Source organism: Rattus norvegicus, chromosome 17 (genome assembly GCF_036323735.1).
Source record: "Rattus norvegicus strain BN/NHsdMcwi chromosome 17, GRCr8, whole genome shotgun sequence".
NCBI classification, from domain to species: Eukaryota; Metazoa; Chordata; class Mammalia; order Rodentia; family Muridae; genus Rattus; species Rattus norvegicus.
The window spans coordinates 73,880,757-73,900,048 of NC_086035.1; the positions used below are offsets into that span (position 1 = coordinate 73,880,757).

General features: G+C 42.2%; 2 long non-coding RNA genes across 3 annotated transcripts in view; one reads left to right on the forward strand and one right to left on the reverse strand.

Moving 5' to 3' along the window:
* LOC102546657 (uncharacterized) overlaps positions 1-19,292 on the reverse strand; it is a 41,452-nt gene that overhangs the window by 16,295 nt on the left and 5,865 nt on the right. Inside the window, exon 3 of one of the 2 annotated variants that reach the window (XR_361118.3) lies at positions 17,963-18,811. The exons of the other annotated variant lie outside the window; for it this stretch is intronic. This is a non-coding gene — a long non-coding RNA (uncharacterized LOC102546657). Of the gene's footprint in view, positions 1-17,962; positions 18,812-19,292 lie in introns of those variants that run through there. 2 annotated transcript variants of the gene reach the window in all.
* Positions 2,273-19,292, forward strand: part of LOC120097778 (uncharacterized) — a 34,056-nt gene continuing 17,036 nt past the window's right edge. Inside the window, exon 1 of the long non-coding RNA XR_005495500.2 lies at positions 2,273-2,684. This is a non-coding gene — a long non-coding RNA (uncharacterized LOC120097778). The remainder of the gene's footprint in view (positions 2,685-19,292) is intronic.

Here is a 19,292-nt window from a genome sequence, read left to right on the forward strand (position 1 = left end):
AAACTGGGGTCCTATTTGATGAGATTACCAAATAGCTTATACTCCAACATCAAACAATTCCCCAACTCTTCTCCATTCCCAAGACTGGGATTTTCTTTTATTAATTGAGATGCTACACGTGTCCCAAAATTGTATCAGATGTGAAAATTCGGCTATGGTCCACATCTTGATAATCATCTTATATAGTACATTGCTTTAATTTCATTTCCTCGGCATTTGAATGGTTTCCTACGGGGATTTGTGATTCTCTTCTATGATTACTGTTTACCTTGGACTCTTTTGTTTAATTTGTAACTTGATGGCAATAAGTTAATAAATGTGCTTAGCAGAGCAAATCAATTAAGATGATGGCTTTAAATGATGGTGGCTGGTTGAAAGTATAGGGAAGGAGAAGGATAAATTCTGAGACAAAGAAATTTTGATTAAAAAACCCAGTATGGTTCTTGATGAGTAGAGTGGCTTAGGTAAGTTATTTAATGCCTCTGAGCTTTAATTTTCTTATCCACAAAACAGGAGAAATAAAATAATAGTTATTAATCATTGTGTGAGAATTATGTAACACATGGTGAGTTCAATGGCAGTTGATTGGGAACATGCTGCATGCTAGGCACTCACTGTATTGCTGTGGTAAACAATTTGATTCTCTCTCTCTCTCTCTCTCTCTCTCTCTCTCTCTCTCTCTCTCTCTCCCTCTCTGTTTTTCCTTCCTTTCCTTCTTTCTTTTCTTCTTTCTTTCTTTCTTTCTTTCTTTCTTTCTTTCTTTCTTCCTTCCTTCCTTCCTTCCTTTCTTTCTTTCCCTCTCTCTCTCTCTTTCTCTCTCTCTCTCTTTTTCGTGTGTGTGTGTGTGTGTGTGTGTGTGTGTGTGTGTGTGTGTGTGTATTTCATGTAGCTAAGCTAGGCTCAAACTCATTCAAGATGACCTTGAATTTCTGAGACCTATGCCTGTACACCCTGCCTGATGTCTTTTTTTATTCAACTTTGTTTGTCTGATGGTTGGCCTCTCAGCTAGTACATAGTAGCTTTAAAAAAAAGTTCAATGAACAATTAAACAATGCCCTATTTTTAAAAACATTACTATTCAGAGAGGACTCCAATGCATAATCTCATATAATAAAATATACTAGAATAAACAGCCAGCACTTAACTCCAAATCAGTAAGTATGACAAAGATCTCAGTGGGCATTCCTAGGAGAGGCTGTAATTTTGAAAGTTAACTGAGCCCACTTCCTCATTAAGAGAGTTCATTAAAACTTAGGACCATCTAGCAGATTGACTGACTGGCACTTATTAGGTGTCATGAGCCTGTCAAACAAATGGTTGTTCATGTAAGTATGATTTAATCTCTCCAAATTGTTCCCAAAGATGTCTTGTCAGAGGTTTGAAACTATTTACCAGTGAGAAAAAACAAAACACACACACACACACACACACACACACACACACACACACACACACACACACACACCAGTCTGTTCTTGATAAAGTTCTGTTGATGTCAGGGTCCTTCTTTATCCCAGAAATCTAATGAAGTCTCCTGAGCTCTGGAATGAACAATAGGTCAAAGCTGGGTGCCCAAGAAAAGAGAGAGCTGGGTATAAAATGCTCTTATAACGAGCATCTTTGGAGCATCATAATAGTTCAGCCAGAAACACCAAAACCTACGTATGGAATAATATTGGTACTCATTAGCTCAAGCTTTACTGAACATGGTAGAAATGAACAATTTACTTCTTTGTATGATGGATGAACAAAATGGTGGTGGTGAGGGAAGTGGGGGTGGGTGAGGAAGAGGTGACTTGGTGAAGGAAAGAGGGAGGCTACCAATGCCTACCTAAAACCCATAAATTGTGTACACTCTACACAGAAGCCACAGTTTGTGACACAAAAATTGTCATATTTATTTATTTATTTTATATATTATTATTAATCATATCATAATTTTCTCTCTCTGGCATATGCATGTATATTGTGTGTGTGTATACACACTAAGGTACACACACACACACACACACACCTTATACCACATATGTGGAAGTCAAAGGACATCTTTTGGTAGTTGATTCTTTCCTTTCACCAGGATAAAACACTGGCCACCAGGTTTGGGCACAGGCACCTTCACTCGCTGAGCCATTTTACAACTGCTAAAATTCTTAGCCATTTTGATACAGTTTGATGGCTCCTAGAGTAACTCCATGACAGTGGGGCTGAGGCTGGAGCTTGGTGGCAGAACACTTGTCTATCATCCTCCCTGGCCGGTCCTTGGCCCTCAGAACTCTATATAGAGACAGGTCTGGTGGACCTTTGTCCCTATTTTATCTGGGTGGGACTTAGGACACTTCTGAGACTGCTTCTCCCAGTTATAAGAACAGTGTGTGGGAAGAGAAAGCCTTGGTCCCTGATGAAGGCATGCCATCCTCTCTACATTAGACATGCTTCTAGAACTTTCCTTTGTGGACTCTGGGTTCTTCATCCAATAGCTTCTCAGAAGCTTTGACTTTTTTTTTTTTTTTTTTTTTTTTTTTTTACCTACCTCTGACTCCACTTAGTTATCTGATTTCCCAGCTGCATTTCTAAAGATAGATGGACGAGAAGGAAACTTCTGGCAAGAGATGTGATCGGTTGTCTCCTTGAAGGTCTTTTCTGACCTGCTTACTGAGAAATGGCATTAGCAGAGCCTGCCTCAGGTGAGCCTCTCCCCCTGAGCAAGCCACTCCTGAAGTATCTAATATTTAATTTAAGTAGATGGCTGAAGAAGAAGCATGGGCTGTGACTTATGGGGCAGCAGGCACATTTGTTCCTGGTATGCCTGTTGAAGGGGAATATTTTGAGAGGTTAATAGAAACTAATTGATTTTCTTTCCCTTTTTATTAGATATCTTACAAATGTTAAGTCATATATGGATCCGGATTTTGTTATCGGTAGAGGATTTGTTGATGAAATTAAAGGATTCTTGAAGTAAAATATGTTTTAATCTTTACTTGTTGATCCTTTAAAGAAAGAAAATAGGATTTTAAAATCCAGGGCCAATTTCTACTCAATTATTTACAAGCCATAAGCAGACTCTGCCCTCTGTGTTCCTGCATCATCAACTTCTTCCTGTATCCTCTCCTTGCCATTCTCAATACCATACATACCAACACCATCAGCTTCCGTTTCCTTTCTCACATTCTTCCTGCATTCTTTCTCCCCACCCCCTTTCTTCCTTTTTTACTTCCTCATTCAAAATCTACTCATTGACTGTGAATCTACCTTGGGTTGTGTGTGTTTGTAGGTTGTGTTTATGTGCATGAGTGCACATGACTTTCAAAGTCAGAAGGCACTGAATATCTTTCTCGATTGTTCTTCACCATATTTTGAGACAGCGTCTCTTTGTTGAACCTGGGGCTCACCAGTTTTGGTAGACTGGCCAGTCAGCAAACTTCAGAGAGTCTCCAGTCTCCTCCTTAGTCCTGACACTGCAAGGGGGTGCTGCTGTGCATGGCATTTTTGGTGGATACTGGGGTTGAAACTTAGGTTCTCATGTTTACAGAGCAAGTCCTTCACTGGTGAGCCATCTTCCCACTTAGAATCTGCTCTTTTAATGAATCAATTCTGAAATATTTTGATCTTGTTCTTATCCCATCAGCCTCTCAGAGTTCACCAGACTCTATCTTTCGGGTCTTCTGTGTTTTCTGTCATGTTCCTCTCAGGCTTACAGGGAAGATTCTCCTCTACCATAGCAAATGATAAACTTTCAGAGTGGAGTGAAGATCTTCATTCACAGGAATCTGCCCAGGTATGAAGGGCACAATATTTCACATGTGGAGAATTAGTAAGGAATTGTATTTGACACCCAGGGGAGCTTTTATATTGAGCCCTGTGTGTATGTTATTTCGTACTTAGTTTCTCAAAGGAGAAAACCCATTTTTGTGTTGAATCTTGCATAATTTCCCATCACTCATTGGGGGTGTTTGGAGGATACCCACAGGAGTATTGGTGGGACTTGCTTCTTTTGCTTTTTGTCGGACAGTCAATAAATTCATGGCTTAGGGAAGGTATGCAGCTGTGGAATGACTTGTGGCCATTTTCCTTGGAGAGGTTCAACAGCTTCTACAGAGGAAATTGTGATGTGAGTCAGTGTGAAAAAATGACTGTAGGCCAGATGCAAGTCAGGGTTAAAGCTCTCAGGAATACAGGTAAAACACCACCCAAGCATTTCCTCAAAGCCAGGGTAGGAGGAGCACATGGGTACTTGGACTCCTCCATTGTGGATCCCACCTATGAAATGTATTTCAGCAGTGAAGAGTATGGCTTGGTCCACAAGACCCAACCCAGAGCACACATTAAATGCTGGCATGGCAGCTGATGTTTCTAATCCTAACATTGGGGTGATGGAGACAGGACGATGTTTGGGGCTCAGTGGCCATCCAGTCTAGCCTAATTGATGAGCTCCGGGACAATCAGTGACTATCTCCAAAAGAGGTGACTGTAGCTGAGATTTCCTCTGCCCCCCTCACATATGTGACACACTGGGATACCTCCCACAAACATGCGCATTCATTTATTTAGAAGTCCCAGACCAAGGACCAGTTTCTTGGGGGGTTATTTTTATTTGGACATCTGTAAGTTTAAATGTAAGATGTCTCTTGGGAAGATGTCTCCATCAGGGACAGCATCTTTTGCCTAGGTGGCAGCCTTGGGAAGCTCTCTAAAGTGCATGGGAGAGGATTGTTGTCAAACTAGTGATGTTTTCTTCTTCAAGTCTTCTCTAGCTCTTGGTTGAGCATTGCTAGGACATGTGAAAAAGTGAGTGCATCTGTTTGTGTATCTGTGTGTGTGTGTGTGTGTGTTTGTGTGTCTGTATGTCTGTATATGTATGTGTATGTCTGTGTGTGAATTCGTGTGTTTGTGTATGTATGTGTGTGCATGTTTGTGTCTGTACATTTGTATATGTATGTGTGCCCTTCTGTGTGAATTTGTGTGTTTGTGTGTGTATGTATGTTTGTGTATCTGTTTGTCTGGGTATTTGTGTGTCTGTGTGCTTGTGTGTGTGTCTGTGTATGTATGTGTGTGTTTGCGTATTTATGTGTAAGTGCCTGGTGTTTGTACATGTATGTGTTTGTATGTGCTTATGTGTGCACATGTGTGATCACTTATTACTTAAGGTAAATGATGAAAGTCATCTGTTCTTCCCCTGGATGCTGGGTGTAGAATCTTGGATCAAAGGGTGAAAAGAGACTTATTTCTAGGACTTTCTATAGGTTCTTTTTTTTTGCCACAGGAGGACTGAAAGTGTTGCTCAGTGACTGAACATGCATGAGGCCTTAGATTCAGTCCTCAGAGTTCTACACTCCCCCACCACCCCTGCTTTCAGTAATGCTTCAAAAGTGAACCACTGACTACAGAATGCCCCAGTGGAGAGGAACTTTCCAGGCAAAAAAAGCATTGGCTGAAGGTGTAAATAGGATTCCAGTTAGCACAATTTATCCTAAAGAAGTGAAATTAAAAGGTAGACAATGATCTGCAGGACTCTTAAGAACCACCCAGGCACTGTGGTGAAATATTTTAAATGCTAGCATATAGCATTCTAGACACAAATGGACTCAGAGTACAGCGTGATAGAAATGGGTAAATGATATATAATATGAAAGCATAAATAGCCCACAAATATAAAGAAATGCAAGTCAGAGTAAGAACAAGAGCTTCCGGAGAGAAAGACAGCCCTTAGTATTTACTCTGTTCATACTGAATCTGTTGACTGTATGGGAAAAACCCCACTTGTTTGTAGTAAGGGATATTTGAAGCGATATTTGAAGGGATATTTGATCTGGGTCCAGAGGAAAAATATTTTCTTTTCTCTTTTGTTAGAATTAAAATCCTCAAAGCTAGAAATATAGCTCAGTTGGTAAGGCTTGTCTGGTAAACTTAATGCCTGGGTTTGAGTCCAGGGACAACACAACACAAAGCAGGGTTTGGGAGTGGGGGGCATACACCTCGGCTCCCAGCACTCTGGAGGTGAGGGCAAGAAAGAGCGTTAGGAATTCAAGGTCATCCTTGGCTTCAGAGAGTTCAGGCCTTCCTGGGCTTTTTGAGCTCTTATCTCAACAAACAAACAAACAAACAAACAAACAAACAAACAGGATAAGTCTATTTGGATTAAGCAGATTAATTTCTCCCCCCTCTCTCTACCCCAACCCCATCTGTTTAAGTATTAACAGCAATGCCTCTGCTCAACCTGTCTTCCCCCGCTGAGTTATACCCCAAGCCTAGTTGTATTTTCAAGTCTAGCCATCTTTCCTAAAACAAGTGGCAAAGTTACAATTCTACCTTTAAGAAAATCATTTGCTTTTTTTTCTTTCTGAATCCCCAGGAGACGTCACTGACTATACTTGTGTCGTTGGTTTTCATCTTGTGCCCAACAGAACCTTCTGTTCCTGATCGTTTGATACAGGCTGATTGATATTATCTGTAGAACTGTGATTCGTATTCCTTATACACTTCAAGTAAGCCTTCACTAGCCACTCTGCTCAGGAGCTACACGGGTCTTTAGAGTGGGTCATACTCAGAATTGGGAGAACCACTCAACCCTTAAGTTTCTTCCTGACCCCAATGCCATCCCTTACCTGTCCGTTTTCCATGTTCTTATTAGAAATATGCTTATACAGTTTAAAAGGATATTATTAAAAGCACTTTAAAATGAATCAACTATACTGAGTTCAGGAAAAAAAAGAACAAAGTGTTCTAAAAAGGTTTGATAATAAATGACTGGAGGGATAAACAATTTCACTCTAGGGCTATTAATCTAGCACCTTTCATGAGCCCTAAACTTCTGTAAGCTAAATAAAAATAGCACATGACAGCTTATATTTCTATAGGAAATAACAGAGCGAACAGCAAAGACATTGGGAAATTGCATTTTTTTCCGAAGATAATTAAAGGTCATACTATTTAGCCAAACCATAATCCATCACAGTGAGGCATTGATTACCGCTCCAACCATGTGCATTTTTAATTCCATTAGGGAAATAAAAGACAGCCTTTGAATATGCCACTTTCTCGATACATAGCAAGTCCGAATGGCAAATTACTCCGGAATCCAGAATAGCTCAACAGATAAGCTCTTTCTCTTCAGCATCTCCAATCTACAAAGTTTTAAGTAGCAATAAATTTAACAGCCACCTTCCTCACAATGTGTGGTAATAGCTGCTCTCTGGAGATCTGAGAATGTTCAAAGCAAAGCGGTGCTCACCATTTACCCGCACAGTGAGCTCACAGAGACCCACCACTCCACACACGCCTCCCATCCACGTTTGTCCTGGGTAAAAGCTGGTTTCCTCCAGGGCCCTGAAGCTAACGGTTATCATTCAAATGACTGCAGCACCAGAGTGTGGAGTTATATTTCTAGGCACTGGTGTTGTAATGGCTGTCAAAGAGACACACTGGAGTAGGTTATCTGGCTTCCCCATCTTCTTCAGGTGTAATGTTGTCATTCATTTTGTTAACTCTCTCTTTGTGTTTCAACCCAGAGGAGACCACAAACTGAAAAGTATGCACCAGTCTATTTTTGCTTTCTGCTGGTCTGTTTGTGGGTGTAATTGTTTCACACTTAGTGAGCCACAAATGAGCTTATATTTGTAGAAGGACTTTTTAAAGAGAACAGAGGGGCATTATTCTTTAGAGATTGGGGCATGGCAGAGTGGTTCTTTTACCTGCAGGAAGATGGATGTAGGAACCCATTAGCCAAATTCCTCACAAAAAATTCCACTGTCAATTTCACAAGATAGTGGAGACCAGGCGGAGCTGGAGGGTGGGTTTCCAGAATTTAACTTAACCTGGATCATTGCTAGTAAGTGGTTCTAGATAGTCTTCTAAGTGTTTATAATAGTGATTTGTATGAGTAGTTCTTTCTTCCCAACTCCTTCACACACACACACACACACACACACACACACACACACACACACACACACACACATACACTCACACACCTCACACCATACACTAAAATGTCCAGTGTATTAGCAGGTAAAGTTCCTGATCTGGGTCAGGCCAACTTTTATGTATCTGAAAGACTGCAATTCAATTTTTTAAACTATCCACTTCTATAGCTTAACACACACTTTCTATAGCGATTATGAATACTTTCTCTCACAGGAGGTACATATATTTTTTTTTCTTGAGTTTGAATTTGGACTCAGAGCATCCAACTGTCACCAAGGACCCAAGGAAAATATTCTATAACTGAATTAAGCCTGTGTTTTAGCACAAGGCCTTTCAGTGTGGTTAACCAGGGCTGTGGTATTTTGACAGCATCACCGAGGAAAGGCTGAGGAGTGGCTGATTAGGAGCACAGCTCGGTAAATTGAGATAATGCTGAGGGGGCAATCACGCATACTTCAGGGCAGAGGTGATTTCAGGCAGGAGCCACAGAGGAATTTCTTCCTTTTGCAGAACCCTCTAGCAAAAGATGGTGATGCAAGACAGTAGCTCTTGGAGTCTGGAAGTCTCTGTCTTGGTGCCCAGAGCAGGAAGCCTTGCATGGGACATTTAAGTTTTAGCCAGAGGCTCCTCGTCCCTTTGTGCTTTCTGAGTACGCAGGCAGAGGCCTATCTGGGTCATGGGGCTGAGGACGGCTGTGTCATGGCTTCCCTCATCTGGCTGCTCAATGGATTAACTCAAAAGTTGGTGCAAGGGATGTTAAAACACACTGGGTTACTCAGTCTTGGACTTCCTGTTTTCCTTCCTTCCTTCCTTCTTTCTTTCCTTCCTTCTTTCCTTCTTTCCTTCCTTCCTTCCTTCCTTCTTTCCTTCCTTCCTTCCTTCTTTCCTTCCTTCCTTCTTTCCTTCCTTCCTTCCTTCCTTCTTTCCTTCCTTCTTTCCTTCCTTCCTTCTTTCCTTCTTTCCTTCCTTCCTTCTTTCCTTCCTTCCTTCCTTCCTTTCTTCCTTCTTTCTTTTCTTCCTTCCTTTCTTATCTCCCCAGTTATATGAAATACTATACTCTAAACTAAGGCAGTTCCCTCAGAAGATGTTTTCATTACTCTTACACAAAAGAAAAGAGAGTAGATATTATTACCATAACTGCTGGCATCCTGATTTTTTTTGAGTGTGGGAATGTACACAGTACATGTTTCCTTGTCTTCCATAATGCAAGGGCTAAAGACATTTGTAGATTTAATTCAATTGTGTGTGTGTGTGTGTGTGTGTGTGTGTGTGTGTGTGATGTGTGGAGACTAAAGGTTGGTTATTGGGAATCTTTTTTTCATGGGTGCTGTCAATCTTAACTTCTTCATACTTATATGGTAAGCCTGCCGAGCCATGGCCCCAGCTGTTGAATATTTTTTTTTAATTAAACCTTTATTTCAAAGAACTTGCAAACAAAAAACATGACACATGAAAATTAAGCAGACCCAAAGTCTATATATCCCTGTGAACTTTGATGCAGTGAGAACAGCCCTTCTGAAGCTGGGGGGGGGGGGCGGCATGTGTGTGTGTGTGTGCGCTTCATATTGGGTTTTACCCTTTCGTCAGACTTCTTAGACTTAATCATGTCTACCTTAAATCAGCCTTTCTCAACCTCAGATTGTCGTCAATGACAAGATGCTCGACATTGTTTGAGTGGCTGCTTCCTAAATTTTCTTAAGGAGAATGCGTCATTAAGACCCACCTGTTCTAAGTATGTTGGTGAGAAGTTAATCTTAGCCAATCGCACTGGTGTGAGGTGAAATCTCAGGGTTGTTTTGATTTGCATTTCCCTTATGACTAAAGATGTTGAACATTTCTTTAGGTGTTTCTCAGCCATTCGGCATTCCTCAGCTGTGAATTCTTTGTTTAGCTCTGAACCCCATTTTTTAATAGGGTTATTTGTTTCCCTGCGGTCTAACTTCTTGAGTTCTTTGTATATTTTGGATATAAGGCCTCTATCTGTTGTAGGGTTGGTAAAGATCTTTTCCCAATCTGTTGGTTGCCGTTTTGTCCTAACCACAGTGTCCTTTGCCTTACAGAAGCTTTGCAGTTTTATGAGATCCCATTTGTCAATTCTTGATCTTAGAGCATAAGCCATTGGTGTTTTGTTCAGGAAATTTTTTCCAGTGCCCATGTGTTCCAGATGCTTCCCTAGTTTTTCTTCTATTAGTTTGAGTGTGTCTGGTTTGATGTGGAGGTCCTTGATCCACTTCGACCTAAGCTTTGTACAGGGTGATAAGCATGGATCGATCTGCATTCTTCTACATGTTGCCCTCCAGTTGAACCAGCACCATTTGCTGAAAATGCTATCTTTTTTCCATTGGATGGTTTTGGCTCCTTTGTCAAAAATCAAGTGACCATAGGTGTGTGGGTTCATTTCTGGGTCTTCAATTCTATTCCATTGGTCTATCTGTCTGTCTCTGTACCAATACCATGCAGTTTTTATCACTATTGCTCTGTAATACTGCTTGAGTTCAGGGATAGTGATTCCCCCTGAAGTCCTTTTATTGTTGAGGATAGCTTTAGCTATCCTGGGTTTTTTGTTATTCCAGATGAATTTGCAGATTGTTCTGTCTAACTCTTTGAAGAATTGGATTGGTATTTTGATGGGGATTGCATTGAATCTGTAGATTGCTTTTGGTAAAATGGCCATTTTTACTATATTAATCCTGCCAATCCATGAGCATGGGAGATCTTTCCATCTTCTGAGGTCTTCTTCAATTTCTTTCTTCAGTGACTTGAAGTTCTTATTGTACAGATCTTTTACTTGCTTGGTTAAAGTCACACCGAGGTACTTTATATTATTTGGGTCTATTATGAAGGGTGTCGTTTCCCTAATTTCTTTCTCGGCTTGTTTCTCTTTTGTATAGAGGAAGGCAACTGATTTATTTGAGTTAATTTTATACCCAGCCACTTTGCTGAAGTTGTTTATCAGCTTTAGTAGTTCTCTGGTGGAACTTTTGGGATCACTTAAATATACTATCATGTCATCTGCAAATAGTGATATTTTGACCTCTTCTTTTCCGATCTGTATCCCTTTGATCTCCTTTTGTTGTCTGATTGCTCTGGCTAGAACTTCAAGAACTATATTGAATAAGTAGGGAGAGAGTGGGCAGCCTTGTCTAGTCCCTGATTTTAGTGGGATTGCTTCAAGTTTCTCTCCATTTAGTTTAATGTTAGCAACTGGTTTGCTGTATATGGCTTTTACTATGTTTAGGTATGGGCCTTGAATTCCTATTCTTTCCAGGACTTTTATCATGAAGGGGTGTTGAATTTTGTCAAATGCTTTCTCAGCATCTAATGAAATGATCATGTGGTTCTGTTCTTTCAGAGAAGTTAATGCCTTAGATAAATAGATACGTTACAGGAAAGTGTAAAGTCGTAGCTGGTACTCAGTTGTCTTGGGCAAGTGTTTTATTGTTGCTGTTTGGTTTTTTTCTTTAAACATCTGTATTTTAATTTTGTGTGTGTGTGTGTGTGTGTGTGTGTGTGTGTGTGTGCATTTGTGCTAAAATGCACGAGCCACAGTATATGTGTGGAGGCAAGAGGAAAAATTATGGGGGTGGGCTCTCTGCTTCTACACTGTGGGTCCTGGGGAGCAAATTCAGATAGTCAGGTTGAGGCCTTTCTTACTGGTCCTTGGCAAGTTTTGCCCTTTTTCTCTTCTAAGGCTTATTCCTGTCACTGATTAGGATGACAACATTTAGTACTTAGCCTCCCACCTGTTCGCAGTTGTCGGTTTAAGCTCACCCTTTGAGAACAATGTGGAGGTGAAACCGGGTCCTACCTGTTTGTCTTCATTGCCTCTCCTTGTCTTTTTTCCAGAGGTCTTGTTATCTGACTATGGGCAGCAGGTTCTAATCAGCAGAGGGAGATTGTGTTTAAGGAAAATAAACTTTCCAATGCCGCTTACTCAATACCCAGCCTACTGAGAACAACAGCAGCAACAAAGAAACACGCTCAGGGTGTTTGTGAGGAAAGCCTCTAAGCTGAACACCTCAGGAGGTCCGGTGGGCAAGCGATATTATTTGCTTAATGACCTGTTTTCAAAACCTAGTGTATGCCTGCTGAGACAGAGACATGAAAGTAACCGGACTGGTGTCTCATGCATTTTATAGTCACCTGAACGAGACAAATACAAACCAATGCCAAGGTCATACCGCAGCATTCAACCGTCTTCCAAAATTGATGTGGTGGAGGGTAAAGGGTTTAGCATTGAAGCATCACAAGAGTATTAATCATTCTTCGCCAGACAATTGGGTTCTAGAAGGCACATGAAAGCAGGGCATGTAGAAGGTTTAAGAAATCATCAAGGGCTGGAGAGGTGGCTCAGCGGTTAAGAGCACTGACTGCTCTTCCAGAGGTCCTGAGTTCAATTCCCAGCAACCACATGGTGGCTCACAACCATCTGTGATGGGATCTGATGCCCTCTTCTGGTGTGTCTGAAGACAGCTACAGTATACTTATAAATAAATCTTAAAAAAAAATTAAAAAAATCATCAAAATCATCTGGATACAAGCACTGGTGATGGGGAAGAGGCTCTAATGAAAACGAAAGGAAAGAATTTTCTTTTTGTAGCGAGAAATTGATGTAAGGTGAGATGGCTTGATGAGTAAGCGATCAGATACGGGTATCGAAGATGAGAAGGAACTGTGCGGCATAGGATAAAAGATGGCGGGCCCATTGGTGATAAGGGAAAGCCTGGAGCAACAGGTCCTCAGGAAAGAGAGCACGTTTAGTTTTGAGTACGTTGCATTTACAGAGCTGTGTGGCCTTCAGACAGAGATAAAGGATAATTGCGTTAGGGTGCATATTTGAGAGTCAATCCTGTGTAGAATATGGATGTTGATGAGATAGTCAAGAGGAGTTAGTGGAGAAGAAAAGAGATGTGAAGGATGTCCTGAGGGAAACAAAAGATGGCAAAAGAAGGCACTTCAGAGGAGAGGTAAAGGCACGGGCTGCCAGTTGGTGCTTGTTCAGTAAGTAAGGATCAGTCATCCTGTAGGATCGCTGAAGGAGACGGTGGGGACTCCGCCTTTTCGATATTAGGATCCTAACACTTCACATTGTTTCTCACACTCATGGCAGATGCTCAGTGATGCTGAATAATGGGGCGGGGCCTGTGAAGGAAATTCCAAGAGTTGGCCATGGCCACAGTGTCTTATGTCATCAAAAGTGAAGACAAGGACTGGGAGTTGTCCATCAGGTCTGGCTGTCCTGTTATCTGTGAAGGTAGGGGGAGCAATTTCCAGCAGAACGGTTTGGGGAGAGACCAGAATACACGGTGAAGAGTGAATGGCTCAGAGAAACATGTCGACGGAACTTCTCTGCTCTCTCAAGGAACAAGACTGCAAGGCTGTGGAGGTCTGGCAGGTGTTGTTTACCTGCTCTAGTGTGGATGAGGCCCTGGTTTGAACTCCTCCCCCATAATGCATAAAACACAGCATGGCGGAGGAGGCTTGCAGTGACAATACTCAAGAGGTGGAGCAGGAGGATCAGAAATTCAAAGTTGTCCTTGGTATAGTGAGTTCAAGTCCAGCCTGCTCTGCATGAGGTACTGTCTAAAATAAAGAGGAGGGAGGAGAATGGAAGGAAAGAAAGGAAGCCAGAAAGAAGAAAGGGGGAAAGAAGAAAAGAAAGAAAGGAGCTGGATGTGGTGGCACATGTTTGTAATCCTGTATGTAGGAGACAGGTTGTTGACTCTGAGATCAGACTAGTCCACAACAGCGAGCTCCAGGCCAAGGTTACAGGGTGACACCCTGCTTCAAAAACAATAAATAAACAAAGCAAACATTAAAAACTGTACACAAAGAAAGAAGATAAAGAGAAAGAGAGTGGACTAGGAAGAGGAGACACTTATGTCAGCAAATGGCCAGCGGCCCTTACACTGCCCAGGATGGGAGTTCCTAGGACTCCTCTTATGGCCCAGATGACTGCTGCCTTCTTCCTGGATGGACTAGGAGCCCCAGGCTGGCATTGCCATTTGTTGCTCCAGCCTCACAAGCTCAGATTTTATAAAGTTCCTATTTGTGAGTTCCTACCTCCCTGACTTCTAACTCCTGTTGCTTTAGCTCCTCGTTCTTGAACCTCAAGGCAACTGACTACACAATCCTTTGGTTTTTAGAACCATGAAAGGGCAGGAGAACTTAAAAAAAAAAAAAAAGAAAGAAAGCAAAAGCTGCATCTGGAGACACAGTTTCTTTCTCATTATATTTTTATCTCCTTTTCTCCCCGTGTTTTTTCTTTTAATCACATGAAGTCCTTTGAAAGCTGACAACCAAAGTTGTTCTTTCAGAATCTCCAGTGGTTGGTGACAAGTAGAGAAGGTGGGAATATCTTTAGTTAACACAAAATCATAACCCAAAACATAACTTCATTTGAAGATGCTTTAGAGTGTGGAAGAAAATCACCACAAAGTTGTGTTTATTGAAATAAATTTTCAATATCATCATTGTCCTTGTTGTTGTCATTGTCGTCGTCGTCATCATCATCATCATCACCAATCATGGCTACAGAAAGTCACTTCTGCACAATTATATATTGAATTTTGAGCACATTCTTCACCTTTGCTACATTCCTCTTCTCAGCCTTCTCCTCTCTCCTAGTCTCCCTCATTCTCCAGAAAGTGAAACTAATCTATATAAATTATTAGGACATACACACACAAAAGTAATAAGCAAAACAGAACAGTGTACTTTCCCTCCTCCCTTTAATGTTTTTGTTTGTGTGTTTCTAATTTGGGAAGAAAAATAAATTAAAAATTTGTGTGAGTGCCTGTGTACGTTAGATCCCTGTGAACTGCAGGAAGGATGGATGGTGGTGAGCCACTATGTGGGTGCTGGGAACTCAACCTGGGTCCTCTGCAAGAGCAACAGGTGCTCTTAGGTGCTACGCCACCTCTTCAGTCCCCTTGAGTAAACTTTTAAAAGCTAATCAATCTACTAGCCATAGCCATCTACTTAATTAACTGCTAATAACTTCAAAACAGTGGTTTATTTGATTTGATACTGTGTATTCATTGCCACTGTAATTTTAATAGTGGATAAGTTATGGTGTCTATAAATTACAGCTTGGGAATTATTTTCAACTTCACTTTCAGTATTTATTGCTTGTCTGGGCTCATCTAATTGAAAGTCTTTTGAGCCCAGTACGTTAGAACAGACATTACGAGTGGATCTGTTTTAATCTGAAAACACTCCCTTTGCTTCTTTTTTTTCCCTCTCTTTCTTTTAATGTTCAATGAAATATCAGAAACACAGACTTAAGACGAAGTGGTTAAAAAAAGGTACTCTGGTTGTCAACATGATTTATAATGGTAGCTGTCTGTAATTTTATACAATTGAGTCTTCATTGCCCTAAAAACAGGTAAATTAATGTGTGGTTTAGTTCTAACCACAACTCTTACCAGGCCCTAGTTCCCAGGGTTGTTCCATTTCGCTGCCGTCGTCTTCTTCTTCTTCTTTTTCTTCTTCTTCTTCTTCTTCTTCTTCTTCTTCTTCTTCTTCTTCTTCTTCTTCTTCTTCTTCTTCTTCTTCTTCCTCCTCCTCCTCCTTCTCCTCCCCCTCTCCCTCCTCCCCTCCCCCTTCTCTTCCTCCTCCCCTCCTCCCCCTCTCCCTCCTCTCCTACTCCTTCCCCTCCTTCTCCCCCTCCTCCCCCCCCTCTTTCTTCCCCTCCTCCCCCTCCTCTTCCTCCTCCCCCTCCTCCTCCTTCCTCCTCTCCCTCCCCCACTTCCTTCCCCCCTCTTCCTTCTTGCAGGTTTGTTTGTGGCTATGAAACAGCATTGGTCTTAGAACTCTTGATGAGAAAATGGGATTGCAAGCCTGGGGAAGCCACTCAGTTGCTAGAGTGTTTGCCTATCAGGTATAAAGCCCTGAGTTCTGTCTTCAGCATGACAGAACTGGGTCTTGCACAAGTGTAAGTCCTGGGCTTGAAAGGTGGAAGTTGAAGCTAACCTTGGCTACATCACATATTGGAGGCTAGCCTGGGCTACATAAGACCCCCATCTTTCTCTCTCTGTCTCTCTTTCTCTTTATTTCTGTCTCTTTGTCTCTGTCTCTGTCTCTGTCACACACACACACACACACACACACACACACACACACGGAGACAAGAAAGAAAAGAAAAGAAAGGAAAGGAGAAGAAGAATGGGGAACAAGTTTACACACTGCCCAGCTGCAGAAGTCCAGTATAAAGAAGCCTGGTTCACTCAGCAGTGGGTACTTTCCTCACTTGGCAGAGGGAGGGGGCCTGTTTCTGCAAGCTCCCAAACCTCACACAGGTCTGGGAACCAACTCCTCCCTTCTCACTCACAGGGCTCAGAAACCTGTTCTCCTGTGGTTTTTGAAGCAGCCAAGGATGGGGAACGCAAAAAGACTTCCCAGAGGAAGTGGTATTTGACCTGGCCCTTGAAGGGTGCAAAGAACTCCATGATGAACAATAGAAGAACAGCTTTGCAGGGCTGCTGGGAAAACAAGAAGTGTCACCAAAGTTTAGGAGAGAAGGTCTCTGGGTGAGGTTAAAGAAAAATGTTATGTGTATGCATCATGCTGTATGTGAGTGAGTTCCATCTGTATTCCAATATTTATGAGAAAGTAAGTACTAGGCAAAAAATCAAATGTCCAGTAGGGATCTAACATTTTATTTTATTATTTTGCTTTGCTTTTTAAAAATGTATTCTTTAGAGACAATTTGTTTTTGTTTTTTGCTTTTTTGTGTTTTTGGTTTTTTCTGTTTTGTTGTTTTGTTGTTTTCTGTGCAGCCCTGGCTGCCCTGGAACTCACTCTGTAGAACAGACTGCCCTGAAACTCGGGGATCTGCTTGCCTCTGCCACCCACGGGCTGGTATTAAGCGTGTATGCCGCTATGCCCCACAGGGATTTTACCTTGTACATGTGAATTACTTTTCAGTGATAAAGTCCCAGAATCCCACCCCACTGTCTTTTGTGCTGGGTTTCATAATTTTATAAAGCACAGCCATCAGAGGCAGAATGCTGGGTCTTAATTAAGGGCATATTCTAAAGGAGACCTCCACGGGATGAGGAAGAAAATGCCCTTTGGTTCTGAAACCAGTCGATCATCAAACACCACTAAGGAAAACAGTGAATCTCTCCAACGCACACTGTGTCATTCTCAGCCAGTCCGCATGTTTAATTCTCAGTCTCGCCTCTTCCTTGGCTGGGAAATAGATCTTTCCAGAGCTCACACTTTTTTGTCTTTTTTTTTTTTTTTCTGGAGCTGAGGACTGAACCCAGGGCCTTGCGCTTGCTAGGCAAGCGCTCTACCACTGAGCTAAATCCCCAACCCCAGAGCTCACACTTTTATATGGGGAAAACAGGGACAGAAAAATAGTGGTGCTCTATCTTGCCAAGATGACTGGGGGGGGGGAGTTAAGATAACAAATCTGACATCCCTGATACATTTATAGTTAATAAATGGTAGTTCTAAGTGGGTGGTGGATTTTCACATTCTATATCTCTAATAAATTAATTACGCTCTGTGTGTGTGTGTGTGTGTGTGTGTGTGTGTGTGTGTGTGTGTGTCCAGAGGATAGCTCACAGAAGTTGATTCTCTGTTACCACCGTGTGGAGTCCCTGGGCTGAGTCAGGTTCTTATGCCTGACTGCCAGCATCCTTATCTGCTGAGTCAGCCAACTGGCCCTGATTGTCCTGTGCAAAACACTCATCTTCACATTGTGTATGTTACATGTTTGCTAAGTACCTAATGTGACCCTGAGAATGTGTGACTCTTACAGTGGCTTTCAAAGGACAGAGATTTGGGAGGTGCGCGAAGTGAGGACTCAGGTGTTAGAGTCAATAGCGTCACACAGAGGAACAGCATCATCCATAAAGTCCACTTGATAACCGTGTTCCACACGAACCGGGGCGGTATTGGAGGGGGTTCCAAATGGACCTTGACTGATGAAGCTCCGTGTAGTTAAAACTACAAGGAGGAGCTGACCTTGGCAGGCATGTAGGCCATGGGTATCCCATGGAACTAGAAATAAGGAACATGACGACTGGGATTCAGTGAGTAATAAAGTTTAGGTAGCCTCTTTCCTTTTATGGTATTTGAAAAATATATTGATATCCACAATTGCTACGACAAATGATCCCTAAGATGGGTAGCTTAAATAAAAAAAGAATGCAGAGTGACCTGGCGACGCCATTAGAGCTAGCAGCCATGGACGCAGAAGTGATCCCACGTGACTTTCCATGAGTCCACAGTGGAATGCTGGGAATGGAACCCGGAGCTTTTAGTTAGAAGTGGGCATAGACTGCTCTTAGGAATCATCAACAGGCTGGGGGCTTAAGGAAGAATATTTCAAGATGGGGCATCCTGGAATATCTGCATGCATGGAGCTGAAACAGTCTAGGAAAGCAAGGTTAAGGCAAAATAGAATATTGGATCTATACACACAGTGATGGAGTGATGGGGAGAAAATGCAGCTCTGGAGCTCAGGTAATAGAAGGAACTTCAGGGATACAGGGAGAAGCCTGCTTCAGATAGCAGCTGCTACTGCTTCATTATGGTCTGGGTATATGTGCATACCTGTGGTGGTCCTAAAAGGCAACAGAGCCTTTAAAAGGTAGTGCTAGTGGGGGTAAGTCATGGGGGTTGAGCCTTTGTGAGAAGGCTAAAGCATTCCTATGAGACCCTGAATTTGTCGGTGCAGGATTCAGTTGTGATGAGAGAGAAGTTGTGCATTTCTGAGTCCTTCTCTGTCTTCCAGTCTCTCCATGCACGGCTCTGTCACCAGGTTGCCATAAAGGTCTACAAGAGGATAAACTAAGTCTTGAACTTTCAGCCTCCAAGACTGAGCGAAACAAACCTTTTCTTTTTCTTCACAGAGTGCTCGTTTTAGTGTGTTTTTCTGTTGCAATGGGAAAGGGACAAATATCAGTGTGACTTGTGCAAATGTGTAGGTGAACAGGAAGTTCTTCGTGCCTCTAGAACACAACTCACATCTACTTGTGTAGGAAGCCTTGCTCAAGAGCATTCTGGGTAAGCACTGTAAGCTTGGTCCTCCTATCATTGCGTCCCCTGGAATTTCCCAGCAGCACTCATCTGTGTTCACTTTGCTCACCGACATCCACCCCTTCCCCTCCTCCCACCCCTGCCCCATCCACACACGTACCAGAGTGGCTTCACATGGCTGGGAGAATCCACTGGGTACTGTGGATTGGGCTCAGATGCCCACTCAATCCCTGGGCGATCCTACAGAGATCTTGTTCTTTGGTCTTTACTCCTCCCCATCTATGTAAAAATCTAGCAGCCTTATATAACACTGCAAACCAGGGAGCATCCTGGGGTCTGCGGGCCATATCCATCCTGAGGCCTGCTTTTGTATTGAG